Below are 19,575 nucleotides of genomic sequence, written 5' to 3'. Positions count from 1 at the left end.
ACACACACACACACACATAATTAGTCATAATTGCCAAAATATGGAAGCAACACAAATGTCCTTCAGTAGGTGAATGCATTAAGAATAAAGTGGTGGTACATTCAGACAAGAGAACATTATCGATAAAATAGCTGCTTTAAAGTCATTATCTGCTAAATGCAAGACCTGTGTCATCTCTGGATCAGTTTATTTTGATGCATTTTCTTTACTATGTGTCACGTTTCCCCACTTTCTTTGTATACCTAGTGATTAATGTATACTGACATTGTAAAAAAAGTTACAATATTAGGACGTGTTAATGAGCTATCTCCATTCTGGCTGGCATGGACTCCAATGTCCACTGTCACTACTTGACCTCTGATGTGTCTAATATCTCTGTTTCATTCTCAACTAGTAGCAGTGACTCTTTAAAATGGCTCCTATATCCTTGCCCTGCATGTGTATAGCTCAGTTCTTGCCTGACAACTTATAGGGAACAATACTCAGATAGTTGAGACCTGCCTTCTGCACAGCCCCTGCCTTTCTGACTCCTAGCCTTGCATATTCCATCTACTAAACTTCCTTGAACCCTAATCTCTGCCTTCTAAGTGCAGCAGGACCATGTGCTTTCCTTGGATCCCAGCTTGCTTTACTGAGGAAAATTGTTTCTAAGGAGAGAGTTGGGGAAGTTATGGAACTTTCCCTTTACTCATAAAGTGCAGTTTTGTGCTGCATGTTGTATAATGCCCCAAAATATTTGCGCTATATATTTTGCCCAACTTTATGGTTGTTTACCATAAAGTGAGTAGACTAATCCAGACCCAGTTACTCCATTGTAGCCAGAAACAGAAGTTTTTCAAGCCTTCTTTCGATTGAAGTTTTCTATTTTTTCATCCCTTCTTTGCTGGTTTGAAGTTCATATATCTGATTTCGATTTCTTAGAAATTGACCTTAAAATCTTTGCTTGCATACTTAAAGTCTAAATTTAACCTTTATTATCTTCTCCTCAACAATGCAAGATATTACAATTTAAATTCAATCACCTTCCTGCTTTTTCTGTAAAATGACTTAGTTCAACCTGATTTTGTTGAACTAAGCTCACTGAATTGAGCATTTTTATTAATATTATTTTAAATACAGTTATTGTTGATTTAAGTTTACCCACATGGTCACTGATTACTCTCCCTACCCCCACTCTCCCATCCCCAGTTTCTCTTGGGTCTCAGATTTCCCTTCTGGGATGGTTTTCTTTCTGCCCAAAATTCTTTCTTTAATTTTTAATTTTTAAATTATTTATTTATTTACTTACTTACTTACTTTTGGTGTGGGTTGGTGATGAATTCTGTTTTGATACATCTGACTAGATATTTTACTTCTGTCTCAAATTATAATTTGGGAATAGGGATCTTAACAGACAGTTACTTTTCTCAGTGCTTAGAATGTATTATTCAACAGTCTTCTGGCATCCGTTGTTGTTTTGAGAATCTGCTGCTGATCTATTTGTCATTTACTTATTGGTAACTGTACTTCCTAGAGTCAAACCCAAGATGGAGATTCTCAGCTTTCTTTGTTGAAATCAGGAAAAGAAAATTAGGAAAGCAGTATAGGATAGCAAAAGCAACTAGTCAAAGATGTGGATTTAGTGGAAGATCAGCCTGATTCCACAAGAAGCTCTGCGTCCTGAGGGTACCACAGAAGAGTCCCATGCCGATGCAAGGGGACTGGCTGTTGGTATCCTTTTATAAGTCATTCTTTGGCAGTGGGCTGCCTACAGAAGGGATATGGGAATTCAGAGACATTTCCAATAAGCTGAAGACGATTATCAAGAGAAGAGTAGGTATGGGTGCTCTGGTAAAGAGGATATGGCAGCGTGTCAAAAGTAGTCAACTTAAGTAGTCAACCATTTATTTCTGGATACTTTTAAGACCTCTTTATCTTTGATATTCCATAGTTTTACTATTGTCTCCAGGCGTAAATTTCTTTTTGTTTATTCTGCTTGGAAAATACTGAGTTCCTGGATCTCAAGTGTTAATTCTTGAAAACATTTAGCCAATTGCTTCTTCCAGGTCACATAATTTAAGGAAGATTAAATCTCCTTAATTTTTTTGCCCTAGCTGAGTCACTTGCTTCATCTGAGGCCTGGCCCTGGTCTCTCCTCCATTCTTTCTTGTTTCTCCTTCAGGAAATCTGGTCACATGTTAGAACTTTCGATTCTATCATCCATCTTACTTATGTTTCATCACCTTTTCTTTCTTTGTTGTATTTTTCCTGTATTTCAAGTGTATCGTTCAGTTTATTAACTCTTTCTGAAGTTGTACTTAATTTTCTATTCAGTACATCTACTGAAATTGTAATTTTATTTATTTTTTTTTCTAGAAGTTACCTTTGATCTTTTAAAATTCCAATTGGTTTTTAAATCCTATTGTTCCTTATGTTGTTTTAGTTCCCTCTTTTGTGTGGTTAGAGATTTTTAGCATATTTATTTTATGTTGTGTGTGACAGTTACAAAGTCTGAAGTCCTTGGCAGTCTAATTCTGCTTTTTTGCTTCTTTGCACTCTCCTTTAGGCAGGCCGGTTTTCTTGTACATTGTGTAGTTTTGGATTGTGAGCTCATCTGTGGCTTTTTGAACATTCTAGGGATACTGAGAGGTCTGAGATGAGGTTATATTACTTTGGAGTGGTTTTAATTGGCTTCAAGTTAAATTCTTTGCTTGAAGTTTTTCAGGATTTATAATCAGTGTATAAAATGAAAAGACATGAGGAAAAAACTATGGTTTATGAATTTTTAGAAGATAGATTTTCTCTATTCCTAGCAAAAGATATCACATACAATTTTTCCATTGTTACTTCCCCTTGGTAGAAGGCATTGTTAAAAAACTGCACATCTTTTGGACTTTTGGATGTTCGTATTTGCAACTACCCATCTTTCTCAAACCTAAATTCTCATCCACTGTTTCCTGGCAAGCTATTAAAATTCAAGACTTCAAGATCTTAATATTAGTAAACTTCACCTAGTATTAGTAAATGTTCAACAATGCATTTAAATTTTTTAAAATTAAATTTATTGGGGTGACAATGGTTAGTAAAGCTACATAGATTTCAGGTGTACAATTCTGTAATACATCATCTATATATCACATTGTGCGTTCACCACCCAGAGTCAGTTCTCTTTCTATCACCGTATATTTGATCTCCTTTACCCTCTTCTACCACCCCCTCTCCCCGCTTACCCTCTAATAACCACTAAACTGTTGTCTGTGTCTGTGAGTTTTGTTTCTTTGTTTGTTTGTCTTGTTCCTTTGTTGCTTTCAGTTTTATATCTCACAGATGAGTGAAGTCATATGTTTCTTGACCTTTTCTGCCTGACTTATTTCGCTTAGCGTAATAATCCCAATATCCATCCATGTTGTCACAATGGCAGTATTTCATCTGTTCTGATGGCAGCGTAGTATTCCACCGTGTATATATACAACATCTTCTTTATTCAATCATCTATCGAAGGACACTTTGGTTATTTCCATGTCTTGGCCACTGTAAATAATGCTGCAATGAACATCGGAGTACATATATCTTTATGGATAAATGTTTTCAGATATTTTGGGGGGTAGATACCCAGTAGGGGGATTGCTGGGTCATAGGTAATTGTATTCTTAATTTTTTGAGGAATCTCCACACTGCCTTCCATAGAGGCTGCGCCAATCTACATTGCCACCAATAGTGTATGAGGGTTCCTTTTTCTCTATAGCTTCTCCAACAATGCATTTTAAAGTATGTCTGTTGTGTTTTATTAAGCATTTCTAGATATATTGAAGCAGAGAACTATTTAAACTTACTAGTGTCTATATTATCAAAAGCAGAAATTCCCTGACTGAATGTTTTTGTCCCCATTTTGTCATACTTTGATAGTGAACTCATTCAACTATAATTCCATTTTCTTAGATTGTTTATATTTCTTGCATTTAGATATTATGTGTTTTTCTGTGCATGTATAGCTCTAGCATTACAAAAACATTTTTTTGCTATGTTAGTTTTGTGGTTTATATCCGCCACCAAAATTGTTGGTTCCTAGAATGGGGATGGAAAGTAAGAGTTAATTTACTTAAAAAAGCATTTTAAGTTAGTTAGTTTCCAGGTATTTGGATTAAGTTTTACACTTGCAAAATGCATTTAGGCATAGAAGGTGCCTACTAATAAAACATGGCTATCTGACTAATCAAATTATGTTTTCTCATTCTATAGGGTAGAGTAAGTATAAGATAGAATAGAAAGTCTATAAAGGGAACAAAACTTCTCTCCTTCGTGGGCTTAGCCAAAAAAGTCGTGAAAGCGGGCAGTTCTTTATGTCTCTTTTAAATACTATTTTTAAAGATTACAAGCAATTACACACACACACACACACTCACACACACACACACACGGTGCCAAAAAAAATGTATGCACATTTTAAGAAAGGTAGATGAGGGTAAACGGGAGCAAATATATGGTGATGGAAGGAGAACTGACTCTGGGTGGTGAACACACAATGTGATATATAGATGATGTAAATGATGTATTACAAAATTGTACACTTGAAACCTATGTATTTTATTATCCATTGTCACCCCAATAAACTTTAATTAAAAAAACTATTACAATTGTAATATTCAATAGATACCAATAGCAAAAGATGAAAACAAGTCATGTGTATACATTTTTTGCACATTACTATAGCTCATACATATATGTTATATATGTTATATATGTATGAGTTATCACATATATGAGTTATCACATGTTATCAAAGTAATTAGTGAACAAGCAGTCCATAAAATGTTCCATATCATTTTTCAAATATAATGTGTTAGTTCAATGACATTATGAATATTAAAAAATAAAAAAACTACTTTTTCTTTCATCACTTTTAATCTGATAAACTAATATCTTACTTAAGCCTCCTGCATTGATATTAAAATTTCTCTATTAATTGGTGTATTTTCTGGATTGCTAATATCTGTCTTTTTCTCTGTTATTGTTAGTGGTATTTTTATTTCATTTTTAGTGGTGGTGGTGTGTACCAGTATATCCTATTGGCAAATGTTTTGACATTTCAGCTCAATTTACTTAAGTGCACATTTCTAAAAGGATGTTCATTTTACATAATCACAATATTGTTATCACACCTATCACAGAATTAATTCCCTTTTACTATCTAATACCCAGACCATACTCAAATATTCTTTATTTTCCTATTGGCAAAATTTTAAAGAATGATCTTCCTTGCTCAAGTAAATCAGTCTTCTTTCCCTGTTAATATGTTGTAAATCTATTCAGGAGCCAATGCAAAGAGTTAAGGTGGACAATAAATTGGATACAATTTTTTTCGAGATCTGAGTATTGGTGCTTCATTAAAATGGTAAAAAGCACTTACCAGCACAGAATTTTCTCTTATATTTTAAGATTGATTTTCTTTTATATTTACTTACTGTTTTTGAAGCTTATTTTGATGGTTTTCAATATGGATATTTGTCTTTGAGGATTTTATTAGTTATTGTTTGGTTTTGGTCGTTGTTGATAGTGGTTGTTTTAGCCAGAAGCAAAACCCAGTATTACTACTAAGATATCTTACTGGAACCTTTTCAGGTCAACTAATATAAAAAGCCGGAACACCCTGGGGCAACTTATAAGTGAATACCTGGAAACTAAGAAACCTGCGAAGAATTCACAAAGGAGTTGAGATCAGCACTGGGCTATAATATAGCATAAAGTCTCCCAGGATTTTGAGAAAACAGTAGCTACTCGATTATTGATCTTTTAACTTAGGAACACTCAGACATTTACAAGGCTACACACCAGAGCTAAAGCATGTCGGCTCTGCCTTTTTCCAATTGATGGCATTTGTAGTTGCTTGTGGAGGATACAGCACTTGCAAACAAATAGCTTTTCAGATAGGGAAGCTTTTGTTTTGAGTCCTCAATACTTAATTTAGTAAAATTTACTAACACTGCAGGCCATGAAGCTGATAGAGATAGTGAAACACTCAATAATAATTTTAACAGACTAAAACAGTTAGTGGTAAAATTGATAAGAATATCTTTCATGGCACCTACGGAAATAAATTAGCTGAAGCTAGGATTAAGAAAGGCTTTAGAGGAATATATCATTAAAACAGGTTTCTTAAACTTTAATATGCCTACAGATCACCTGAGGTTCTTGTTCAAATGAAGACTGACTCTTGTTGGTCTAGGGTGGTGCCTGGAACTCCGTCTTTCTAACGAGCTCCCAGGTAATGGCCATGCTGCTGGTTTATGGACCAGCCTTTGAGAATAAAGGGTCTCGACTCTGACTTTGGCAACAGCATGAGATAGAAGGTGAGAAAATATACAATAAACCGTATGAAAATCAATTCAGAAAACAGTGCTGGATGAGTATGTGTGCTTAAATATAAATGGCATGATGTATGTAAATTGTTTTAAACTCTTAGGAGCTAGTTCCTGCTCTGAATTCAAAGTGTAGTGTGTTTACAATTCTAATGAATACATGAAAAATGTAGAAAATAGCAAAGACATAACACAGAATAGAATTTTTAAATAAAACATACATTTAAAGTAAAATGGGAGACTTTGCAGTAAGAATTAAGGGATATATTTAAATTATAAGATGTAAGGATAGAATATGTGCTACAGTAACAGGTGCTTACATGGAAATAGCAGAGGCACATTAGCTCTGGAGTCAAGGGAACGGGATTGGTGACAGTTACCTGCTTTCTAATCCTGCCTTTACTTACTGGCTCTGTGGCTCAGGTAACTTTGGTAACCAAACTGTGTGCTTCAGTTTCCTCATCTATAAAATGGGATAATAGTGTACCCAGCTGTTAAGGTTGTTATGAGTATTTATAAGATAGCAGCTCAGAACAATGTCTGGTTTATATTTGGCAATACTAGATACTTATTTTTATTATTACAATAATAACAATAAAGTACTTCTAAAATGATTCAGATTACGAGATTTAAAAAATAATTTCAGAAAGTAGAAATTTCCTTGAGTCCATTTTATTGCTAAATTACCTATGGAAAAATATTTTGATTATCTGAATAAACAACAGAGACTGAAAACTTATGATTAAGTGAATAAAGTTATCAGTGAAATTAGAGTTTATCATTTAGAGAAGAATGTTTTTGTCAATTAAATAAAAGGTCTGATTAGTAAAAATAAAAGGGTAGGAAATAATGATTCTAGTATTCAGTTTTTTGTATGCTTTAAACATGGGATATGGCTTTTTTGTTGTTATTTTATATCTGCCTTTCCTCTGTCTTAGATTAAGCATACATTTCAAAATGCCTGAGCCTTCATTTTTACCTTCGTGATTTGTCATTATTGATGCTTAATCTAGGTATAATTATAATTTAGAGAAGAAAAGTTTTTTTCTATTTTATTGCTTGCAGACAGAGATAAATAGGTGTTTATTGTATTGCTTTTTTCTATCTGTATTTTCTTTCCAAAGTTTAAATGCAGACATTTGTAAAAACCTACAATTCTAAACCTTTGTTTTGTTTGTGTTTTTCCTTTCTGAAATAATTGCTTCATAAAATAATAAACGGGGAAAATTAGAAAAGAATTCAATTGGGGGTAATTTTAGTATTTGCAAAAGGAAATAATTTCAAAGGTCAGGTACGTTGCGTAACATCTGATTCTAAGTGTTTTCTGGCTAATGTAGCCTAAATCTTAAAAATTTGTCAAATATATGTACTGTGAAACATACAAATATGCTTTAAAATGGAATATACATGCATTTTATGCTAGATTTCCTTTTATTAAACAAAGCCAACATGAATAAGTAATCTGAGGAGAAATATTATATGTTGTAAATATGGAAAGTGGCTGTGTCCGAGGGAAAACACTAATGTTCTGTCTCCAGGTGTTGTTTTGAATTATCACTGAACCTGTAGATGTGTGGACGAGCATCTGCTGATTAAAACCTCCTCTTTTATTTCTTCTTGATTATCTTTAAAACTAGGGATCATCTTTAAAAATATCTCTGTATCTGTTTTTGAAGTGGTACAGACAGAGGGGTGGGCATTGCTCTAAACTATTAGAGTATAACATGCATATGGAAAAGTAAGCAAATCTGAAGTGTACAGCTTGATAATATTTTGCAAAGTGAAGATCCAAGACCCAGATCAAGAAATAATATTAGTAACTCAAAAGCTCCCCTTTATGTACTCTCCCCTGTCACTTATACCCAGCAAGGGGTCTCTTCCCGCCCCATATTTTTAGATACATGCTGCCATGTAGTGTGTAACTTTTCTGCATATGAGTTCTTACCCTAAACATTGTTTGTGATACTCATCCATGTTGTTTATGTAGCTCTGGTTGGTTCATTCTCATTAATGTATGGCATTTCATTGATTGACTAGATCTTAATTTGTTAATCAGTTCTACTGTTAATGGATATCTGGGCTGTTTCTAGTTTGTCCCTACTGTGAAGAGTGCTGCAAAGAATCTTCTTGCACATACCTTCTGGCAACCATTGTATGCCTTTATAGTGGTTATAAACCTAGGAATGGAATTTGCACAGCTATAATCTACCTTTAGTAGATACTACCGAACTGTTTTCTAAAATTACACCAATTTCCCCCATTTGTCATCCTCAAGCAGGATATGACGGTATCCTTTGCTCTTTATCCCTTTCTTTTTTAAAAAAATTTATTGGGGTGACAATTGTTAGTAAAATTACATAGATTTCAGGTGTACAATTCTGTATCACATCATCCATAAATCCCATTGTGTGCTCACCACCTAGAGTCAGTTCTCCTTCCATCACCATTTTTTGATCCCCCTTACCCTCATCTCCCACCCCCCACCCTCTTTATCCCTTTCAACTCTTGATATTATCTGTTTTTGTTTTAGCCACATTTGTATGCATGTAGTGGTATCTTATTGTGATTTTAATTTGCATTTCCAAAGGACTAATGAAGTTGAGGACACTTTAATGTTTGTTGAAAATTGGAATGCCCTCTGTGAAATTTCTATTTATGTCTTTTGACCATTTTTCTATTGAGCTGTGTGCCTTGTTCTTATTGATTTGTAGGTGTTTATTTGAATATTCTGAATAAGAGTCATTATATGATATACGTATTGCAAGTTTCTTCTTATACTCTGTGGCTTTTCATTCTCTGCTTGACGTCTGTTGATGAACAGAAATTCTTAATTTAAATGTAGACAAACTTATCATTTTTCCCTTTGTGGTTACCTTTTCTACTTCTATGCTGTTTAAGGAATTATTTCCTACCCCAAAGGGAAGATATTCTCTTCTAAAAACTTTAATGTTTTCCACCACCCACATTTAGATATATAACCCTCTGAAACAGATTTTTGTATGTGTTGGAGTTAAGACTCACTTTTTATCTCAAATGCACGTATAATTCATTCAGTATTATGTAGTGGAGAGATTGCTCTTTCCCCACTCCTCTATACCATCAAACTTGCCATCATTTACTTGTATAATTAGTTGTCCTAATTTGTGTGCGTTTGTGTCTGGACTCTCTGTTTCATTCCATGTATCTTTTTGTTTTTGTACTGCTCTGTGTTAATTACAAAAGCATTCTAATAAATTCGATATCTGATAATTGAAGACTTCCGGCTCTCTTCTCTTTTAATATCACCTTGGCTAATCTTGGCCCTTTGCATTTCTGTATAAATGTTAGCTGTTAACTTAAAATTAAAAAGCAAACTGTTGGGATTTTCATTGTGATTACACTGAATACATGAGATCAATTTGAGAATTGACATCTTTATAATATTGAGTCTTCCAATCTATGAGCATGTATATATCTCTTTCCATTTATTTGTCTGCTTTGTTTTCTCTAAAGAGTGTTTTGTAGGTTTTGGTGTAGCGGTCATGAACATCTCATGAACATCTTTTGTTAGATTTATTGCAGAGTGTTTGATATTTTTAATTATATTTTTAATTTATAATTTCTATTTTTTAATTTGTTGTTATATAGTTGCACAATTGATTTTTGTACGACCCTAAATTCAGTACCCTTGCTAAATTTACTAATTAAATAAAGCTAATGGTTTTTCTGTAAAATCATTATTTATTATTTTAATTTTAAATGTATTTCATTATTTATTGAAATAAATGAATTTAAAATTATTGTCTCTTATTTTATTTAAAAATAAAATTGGAGTTTTTACTTTTAAATATTAAATAGCATTAATAAATATTTATAATATAAAGGAAAGCTGGACTCTAGATGAGAATGTAGGACAGTGTGTTAGCATTTTAGTAAGTGCTAGAAAAATTGGAATTATTACTTCTCTATGCTCACTTGCATAATAGTCTTAAGTAAATGAGTCTGCCACTCTGGTCTTTAGTTTTCACATCTATAAAATGATGATATTGGACTAGATAAATTTTAGTTCCTTGGAATTGGGGTGAATGACTCAGATACCTTTTGGGTAAGTTGTTGTGCTTTTGGATTCTTTTTTCCTTTCTTCTGCTCTTCCCCTTTGGCTTTGCAAATATGGGGACAGTGGGCCTCCTGTGATATCATTTTGGGGGAGAGTAATAGGTGGTATCATGTCCACTTGACCCTCTTCTGTTTCCTGCTCAGGACACTTGGGAACTTCTGTCTCCCATGGACACTACACACTGGCTCTGGGAGTAAGTGGATTCTAAGTTCATGTCTTTGGACACTTCCCTCTGTCCCTAATGCCCCCTAACTGCTCCTATGTCATGTTAAATAGTGAATCCCGGTTTTCTCAGAGAATCTTGAGTTCTCTCCAGTCTATGCCCTGAAAGTAGTCGGCTAGCCCTGATACTCCTATTCCCATGTTCACATGGGGATTTAATTAGAGAAGGGAAATGAGGACTTCCTGTTTGACCTCTTCCCCCTGTCTTTCTTTTTATCCATACAACTCTTACGCCTGTGGTCGTTTTAATCTTTTTCATCATAAACTATGTTTTCTCCACTCTTGGAATCACAACACTCCATGACCTCATTCTCTAGGTCTGTCTTCTAATAGTATGTTAACGGAAGCTAAGATTGTGTTTTTAAAAAGCCTTTTCTCTCTAAGGAAAGCCCAATATTCAAGACCATTGTCTTGCTATGGATCCACAATTCTTGCTGGATGTCAAACTCTAGACTTCTCCTTTCTTATTTATCTTGTAACAACCCTAATGCACCTTGAGGCAAGTGCTACCCCTGGCAGAAAGGCAAGGTCAAACACAGAAATGCAAAAGCATTGCATGTAGATATAGTTCCAACTTTTTGTGTCCTTGTTATATGACGGCTTGTCACTTCTCTCCTATTCCTTTGTCTTCTGACTCTTTTCTACCTGACATATTAGTTTGTTCAAATGTTCTTTAAATTTTATGTGGTAAAAGGACATGTTATGCAATTCCTATCATAGGTAAGACATTTATGCCACATAAGTTAGCTCTGTCTTGTCTTCGTTAATAGACATTTAATACATGGCAAGGGGGTGTGTACTTATTTGGAACCATTCTCTGTGCTCAACATTGAATTGAATTAAGTACTGAAGGGGATAGGTGAGAGGCACAAAATACAGTAACTCTCCTGGAGGAACTTAAAATATAGTTAGGGAGACATAACAGCATAAGACAACCCAAGCAGGCAATATAAATTATTGGCATTAACTATAATTGCTATACAAGGTCAGAGAATGATAAATCAACAGAGTCCAAAGTACCTGGGGATCAGTTTGTAGAGAAGTTGGCATTAAACCTTTGATGGGGTGGTAAATTTGGAAGGTGCTGAAAAGTAAGAGTTGAACCACAGCCAAGGGGAAGCGACATGGAGAATGGAACTGGGAGAGAACAACAAGGGAGCCATTAGGCACTCTGCCTGACTCAACAGGAGAAATTATATTGAAGAACGATGTAAAATTCATGGAATGCTCAGGAAACTTAAAAAAAATATTAGTGGATCCAGTAGAAACAGTGTGCATTTTCTTTAAGCTGTTTCCTCAGGGGTCTCTTAAAGCTCAAATTGTAAAAACTAATATCACAGGATGTAAAATTGGGAAATTTTGACCTCTTAAGGCAGTAAACTATCAGGTATCAAAGAGATTTACGAAATAGACCACCTTGTCGAAATTCCTCAGTAGGAACATGAGCTTTTAGATAACGTTTACATTCCTACTGCAAAAGAGGTGGACTATCTGGTGATTAAAGGCAGATTTCTTTGGGGTGAACGGAGGGTCCACTAGGAATGTCCACAAAGCAGTTGGTCGTGGGGTGTGTCCCTGTGTCCCCTCTCATTGCTAGAAAGTCGTGCTTCAGGGAGACTCGATGAGAATGTGATCTGTGTCCTTGAAGTTTTGGGGTGATCATAGAAACACTGGGCTGGTTTCTGACTAAAGGCCAAGATATGAGCCAGGGAGCAATCTGTGATGGGCCAAATAGGAGATGGTGTATTGGGGAAACTCAGTGGAAGCTGCCAGCCACTCTGAGGCAAAATAAAGGCAGCCACTGCGTGGGAACGGGTGGCTGCTTACTCATCTTCCTGGAATGCTGGTCAATCTTTTTCCCTCATCTGCCCAAAGACCTAAAATGACTCTTTATTTCCTTTGTTATCACAGAATCAGATTATTAAATAGGCAAATTAGATAACGTCCAGTATGAAACGTGGCTGACTACGGCAGTGATTTTCAATGAGGTAGCAAGATTTTTTTTTTTTAAAGGAGAATGATGATAAAAAGGAATAAAAATTATGTTGTAACTATATTAGCTGGCATTCATTAGTTCTATGTCCTTTATATGTATTTATCTCCTTTATTTATCCCTTCGGCTCTGTGGAGTAAAAAGAATTATTGTTCTGATATTACAGATAAAAAAATGAAGGCTTACAGAGTTTAATTTACTTGCCCAAGTTTACACAGCAAGTAAGATATTGTGGTGATTGCATTTATATGACTATTCTTATAATGAATGTTATAGCCAATTACTCAGTGTTGCTTTTAACTGTTAACAGTTCTTCAAATAGTTTTCTTAAGGGGTGAATTTAAAATTCTTACCTATCTATGTGACAGTCCGTTCTGGAAAGCTATTGCTCAGACTTGAATTTTTTATCCTCCAATCTGAACATTAAGATAATGATGCAATAAAATATTTTATGGGACACTCCTCAAGATTGTTATATGCGAAGGGAGGGAATAAGATATATTTTCATAAATTTTGACTTCTACAAAGTACTCTCCTCCTTGTTGCACATGGAAAAGCTCTAAAATTGAATCTCAAGAGGAGGGTAATTTGCAATTATTTACAGAGTCATCTCACAATATCTCATTTTATCACTTTTGTGGAAAGACAGAATAGAAAACCCCCCGAACTTTCATGAATACTTTAAAACCCACACTCACTGGGGGAGGGAGGAAAGTAAGTTTAGATAATTGCAAATTCCGTTTCTGTCACTTGTATTCCAAGTAAATGTTCTGTCTCAACGTGGCTTACATCGTATCCTTTCAAGATGATGGAAGCTAATCCTTTTCCTTGCTCGAGCGCTAGTCTTGTTCCCATATGAGCAAAGAGAGAAAAGCAAAGAAAACGGCTGAGTGTCGCCACAGTTACCCGTATTCTCAGCTGCAGGGCAGAAAGGACCTTTGGGGAAGTTATTTGGCATTTAAGCAAGTGATTCCCAAGGCAGCTGCTGAATATTTTGTTAAATGATTTTCTTCTCTGACCTTTCTTACTAATGAATCTTCTTTAAGAAGTCCTTAAAGAGTAAAAAGAAAGGTTGTTTTTATTAATCTTTTTTCTCTTTGCCCACAGAACCCAAAGAAATGGTGTTACCTGGCACGAGATCTGCTCTCTTTTATGAAAAATCAGACCAAGGTAATACTTATTTTGAAGCGATATATTTTTAGTCTCTTCAACTCTGATACATTAAGCTAGTTGGCTTTTCTTGATTGCTGGTTTTAGCTATTGAAGAACCCATCAACAAAATAAATCATTATCTGAAAAATAGAGGCAATGGTTTATGATGATCACCATATTTATGAAGTGAACAGTAACATTTAAAATATATTTTAGCTTATCAAAACATTGTGGATAATGGTTAATTTTCTGACACTACTCTTTCATTTATGTTAATATGTGAATAGGATTTTGACTAGAAGATTCTATTCTCTTTGTTTGGAAAATAACTCCAATAAGTGTACCATAGTTACAATGATAGACAGACAATAAGAGAATTAGATTCCTGTAAGGGTAGAATGGCAAGATATTTCTTTTTATTTAAGCATTAGTCAGAGGTTTTTCATATTTTTTGGTATGCAAAGATTTCACTGCAAATTCCTCTAAAGCTTCATTGAGTTTTATGAAGATACCCTCATACAAAACATATGTTTTCTTTGGAAAGATTGAATTATATCATACAGTTGTTGAATAACATGCCTGATTATGCTTAACAGTTGCATATTTAGTTGCTAAATTTCCAAATTGCTATGTGATTTATTTACATATGTTGGCTTAAGAATGCAAATCTTCTAATGATATATACATGTAAACAAAGTGTGAATAAGATAGAGATATACAGTGTGTATATTTTATGAATAAAGCTACTATCTAAAAGAGTTTTTTCGGAAAAGTTTCTGCAAGGTTAGAACTGTGATGGGAACTGGACCCATCTATTCAATAGTATCTGTTTATATAGCTATCAAGATATGATGTCACTGTATGTATATGCATAATCGATTTATTGAAATGTAGATTAGACTGCATACTAACTAGAACTGATTGGGTTTTACTTTTGACAAATTGTTGAATTCCTAAAAAACGAGTGCTGAAACAAAGGGGGCATTTAAATTTAATGGACACCAGCAGAAAACTTTTCTCTGAATTTGAATTTACAGTTGAACAAAAGTAAATTGTTAGGTTGAATTACAAATTGGGGTTTTCTGCTTATTTCTGGATTTCCGTTGACTCTTCAAAGGAGGTGTAAACCTCTTAAGGAAGCACCTTCTCTTCTTAAAGGGGATTTGGAATTGTAGGTCCTCAAGTCAGGTTTTCAATATCCTAACATGTTAGCGGGAACTAGAAAATATTTTTAAATGGTTAATTACATCAATGGAGGACTGCCTTTTGCATAGAACTATCAACTGTGACTCCCTAAAGAGAGACATTATAATAAGAACTAGTACCTAGACAATATGTGGAAGAGGTTGAAGCTGAGCTATGTGCCATAGGCATGGGAAATAAGGGGTAGAAAAGTCACTGTTGAAAGGAGAATTGATGGAAGATGTCACTGGAAAGAGAGAGAAACACACCGAAGAAGATCAAACCAATGAGGAGGGTCAAGGATCCATGCCCTTTAGAATAACAGGATAAAGAATAACGGGAGCACAGACTATCCAGAATGCATTCATGTGAAATTGTATTTTTCAGAGGTATGTACATACTAATATGTTCAATTTTATTAGGTTTATTGTTTAAGATGTGGATAAACTTACTTCGAACTGATGTAGGAAAAGGAGAGTTGAGGTGGAAGGAGGGAAATTTCCATTAACATGGTAGAATTTCCAGCCTGTGTACCAGAGTACAAACTTTGTTTCCTCCCAACATGAGAACAAAGGAACAGTTCTGTATCTTGCTAGAATCCAAGTGCTTTTGCTTTGTTCTGATAAAACTCCCAAAGAGATGATGTGCCAGGGTGTGTGCGTTTGTGTGGGTGATGGGACTGGGGTGTGTGTAGGAGTGACGTAGGATGGGGAAAATGGTGTTTATGACATCATCTCTCTAGACTGGTCCTTCGGATTCTGTGCAATACCGTAGGGGTGTGTGCAATCTGATAAACAGTTCCTGTGAAATAAGATAAAGAGTTCTAATACACGGATGCTCTGTCTCTATCCCAGATGCTATATGTACATTTAAATTTCAATGTTGAAGTAGTAGATTTTCAAGACATACTAGAGAAGGTGCTATTTTTAGACAAATGGGACTGTTCAGCTTTTCTCAATTGCACATGATGACTAACCTCATTTTATGTAGGATTAACTCCAGCAGTGGAGCTCAGAGAGCAATCTATTGGATTAACAGGTACTTCTGTGTGTGCAGATACCTGAAAGTTCTACATCTGCCTCTTTTAAAAGGGGCATTTAAATAGCTCTTTGTGTAGTGTTTTATTATGTGAAGTTATGTCTATTAGTCACAATATTCTTAATTCTGTCATCCAAAGAGAGAGGCAACTTTAACCAATCAGGTCAAAATATCCTTCTATAAACGTGTAAGATTATGCAGAAAAATAGCGACTGTTAATTCGGTTACATTTTTATATAGGTTTATATATCCTGGAAATAGATTGAACTTCAATTAAGAAAATGTCATGTCTGTAATTTATTTTTATTATGTAGGAATATTAAGTTTTATTCAAACAGATATCCAACTTTTTATGTAGGGAATTATAATGCCATATTAAGGATTCAGCAATTTTTTGATGTACTGTAGGTTGAAATCTAGGCTTAGTATAAACACAGTTTTGAGAATTGAAAATAAATTGTCATAAAGCTAGTGTATAGTATTTTTTTGTTAAAGACCAGTAAGAAATAGGTTATAAATATATTGTTTAGAGGTTTGTTTCATTGAGTTTTGTTACTACTGATTGTAGAAAATGTTGTGGATGTAATAGTTGTTGAGATTTAAAAGGATGAAAGTCTTCTGATATTTTAAGAGCTTACTACAAATTATATTTTATATTATTTGTTACATACCTACTATAACATAACAATGGAAAGTAAAGCATTGAAACTTGTAGGTTGATTAGTAAGTTTATGGCCATGAATTTAAATGAGAGTTAGAAATACTGCTACAGCTCATGATAAAAGGTGTGACGTAATTGTCACATGGTCTGTATTAGAGTCCATATATGATATATGCAATGCTTTACAGAAATATGGCTATAATGTCAGGTAAAACATGTTCCCAAAGAGAGCTAAAACTGAAAGAGAATAAATCGTTGAACATTTTTATGGAGCTGTGGTTAAAAAGTAATTTTTAAACAGGAATTTACCCGAGAAAGAGTTATTATGATAATTTTTATGAATTTGCCCTTTCGGTTTTTATGATTTTTGTTATTTGCAAAAGTTCTTGGTATTTTTACTCTTCTCAGTATTAGATTCTGTGGGATACTTCTTCTTTTTTCAAACTTACAGAGAAACCTCCAAAACTATAAGCCATAATATCGTCTGCAGTCAGCTTCTGCTAATATTCAAGTTCTTCCATCAGTTGCCCACCTATGTTTCTTACCTTATTTGTTTCTCTCCCGCTCCATTATTTACCCTAAACATTCCATCTTTCCTTATGCTGAAAACTCCATGCTGAATGCCCAATCTTCTTTCTCCCTTCTTCCAAAGTCTGCATAACCTTAAACCTTCTCTTCACAGAGCCTTCTAAATTCCTCCGTATTCTACTGTTTCTCTCCCTTAACCCATATTTGCTCAGTATCTAGATATTGCCACACTGTCTGTCATGGATTGGCTATGCAGTAGTTCTCATGTGTGCATGTATGTATGTTATATTTTATTATGTATGTATATATATTTATTATATATAAAGGTATACATGCAGACATAGGATTTCCTTTCCTTCAATATGACTGTAAAGAATATCCTTGTCATCCACTTTTACTCTCATTTGTGAGTAAAATAGACAAATTTAAATGGATGAGCTCCTTCCATCTCCAGGATTTCTATTGAAGGAATATTTAAAAGGCTAAAAGATTCCTTTGTACTATGAGAGTTTAACTATGTTTTGTATTAATTAGGTCCACCTTGAGAACCTAATTTCCCTTTATCATATCTCTTCAATGAGAATAAAATCTAAACTCAAATATACTAATTTATACAGCAAATAATTTTCAACGATTGAAACACACTCCCTTTGCCAAAGGGAGATTGCCTAATTCTATCACCCATTGGCTTTGTGCCACTTTGTACATGTCATTGGAGAAAAATCTAACCTGAGCTACTCAACAAAGTCACTTTTGCCTAAGAGCAAAACACTGCCTTATGAGGACACTGCCTATTGCATAACTTAACCTTAGAAGCAACAGTGAAAATGTTATATTGCACTTTGCCACCTTATTCTTTTGTTGATTCATTCATCAATTTAGTATTTACCTAGTATATTCACAGGTGCCCAAGCTGGAGTGGAATTACATGCAGAATTGGAGAGTCTCTGTTATTGTACACACACACACACACACACACACACACACACACACCTTACACACACACGCGCGTGTGTGCACGCACACACACCATACATACAGACATACATACATACATACATACACACATACAGAGGCTACAAAATAAATCCTTTTACATGCTTGTAAACTTATCTCCATGCTTCTTATCATTTGTCACGCCAGAGAACGTCTTCGTGTTCTTCTGTACATCATCATGCATGTGATGGTTAGAAATCATTAAAACAGTCCCTGATAGCTATCATACTTTTGAGTTTTCCATAATTGTCGAATATCATGCCTAGGAAAGTTGTGGCCATTTTGAATGTGCATATAGGTTTGTGGATATGCAGAATTAACATATTCCCAGTTCTCCAGAAAAGTCTTTTAGGCTAAGACCCTAAAACTACCTACATACTAGGTGTGGATGCTGGGGAAAGGCTACAGTTATTTGGGAAGTTGAGATGAAATTAGGACTCTTGGAGTTGGGGCAGGGCCTTTGGGAATTGGGGCTCCCAGGGAACTGGCAACTCCCAGTAGAGGAGTAAGGACGTGGAGAGAATTGGTTCCTTTAAGACTTTAGCAGATTATTTAGTTTTCATTTCTTCAGTTTTGCAGTATTAGCATTACTTTGGAAGGGATGCAAGTCACTGGAGGCCGAGTGGTGAGGGCAGAGGCAAATAATTTGTAACATTAGATGGCCAGTAGACTTTCCAAATGCATATATGCATACGTGTGTTTGTTCCTTCTCTCTTTAGATGTATTTTTAATGCATTTGGCATTTAAAAAATATGCCACTAGATGTCAGTAGCAACCTCCTAGGGTTTCTGTGGCCTTAATTTGTAAAAACAATAAAAAAAGGATACTTTATTAGAACACCTTATCTAAAAATAATAAATACTTATTTTGAAAGTATAAGAAGTATTTTTGAGATATAAGGAGGAGGATTACAAACATCTTAAAATATTTGGAAATTATTTTTTAAACCGGGATTTCTGTTCACATATAATAAGTTGCTTTTACTTCCAGTATTCTGTCTACCAATGGCATGAAGAACTATGTGTGAGACCGAGAAATTTGTCACAAATTGTATCTGACACCAGAGCTCGAAACTTCCGTTTCAGTACTTTATGATTCATTTATGCCACCACTGCATGAGTATTTATGCTTGGGGTTTGTTTCATTCTGTTTTTGTAAAAGGAGCATTTTTGGTGCTACAGCCCATCAGAAGATTGTGTGGGATTAATTTTTCAGCATTTGCATCTGTGCACTGTTTACTTAGAAATGTCTAAACTTTCCTGGATCTGTGCTCTGTTGTCTCAAGATACTCAGAACATTTTGATAGATGCCAAAAAGTATTATGGGTGTTTGCTCACAGGTTGACAAAGAAAATAATCTAGGAATAGGAAAA

General features: G+C 34.7%; 1 protein-coding gene across 7 annotated transcripts in view; it reads left to right on the top strand.

Moving 5' to 3' along the window:
• Nucleotides 1–19,575, top strand: part of INPP4B (inositol polyphosphate-4-phosphatase type II B) — a 613,177-nt gene that overhangs the window by 123,236 nt on the left and 470,366 nt on the right. For all 7 annotated transcript variants that reach the window (XM_033135157.1, XM_033135154.1, XM_033135152.1 and 4 more), the window contains exon 2: nucleotides 13,754–13,816. The gene's annotated coding sequence lies outside the window, so the exon portion shown is untranslated. The remainder of the gene's footprint in view (nucleotides 1–13,753; nucleotides 13,817–19,575) is intronic.

This window comes from Rhinolophus ferrumequinum, chromosome 18, assembly GCF_004115265.2.
Source record: "Rhinolophus ferrumequinum isolate MPI-CBG mRhiFer1 chromosome 18, mRhiFer1_v1.p, whole genome shotgun sequence".
Lineage (NCBI taxonomy): Eukaryota > Metazoa > Chordata > Mammalia > Chiroptera > Rhinolophidae > Rhinolophus > Rhinolophus ferrumequinum.
The sequence above is the reverse complement of the archived record's forward strand: the minus strand, read 5'-3'. Positions and strand labels throughout refer to the sequence as shown.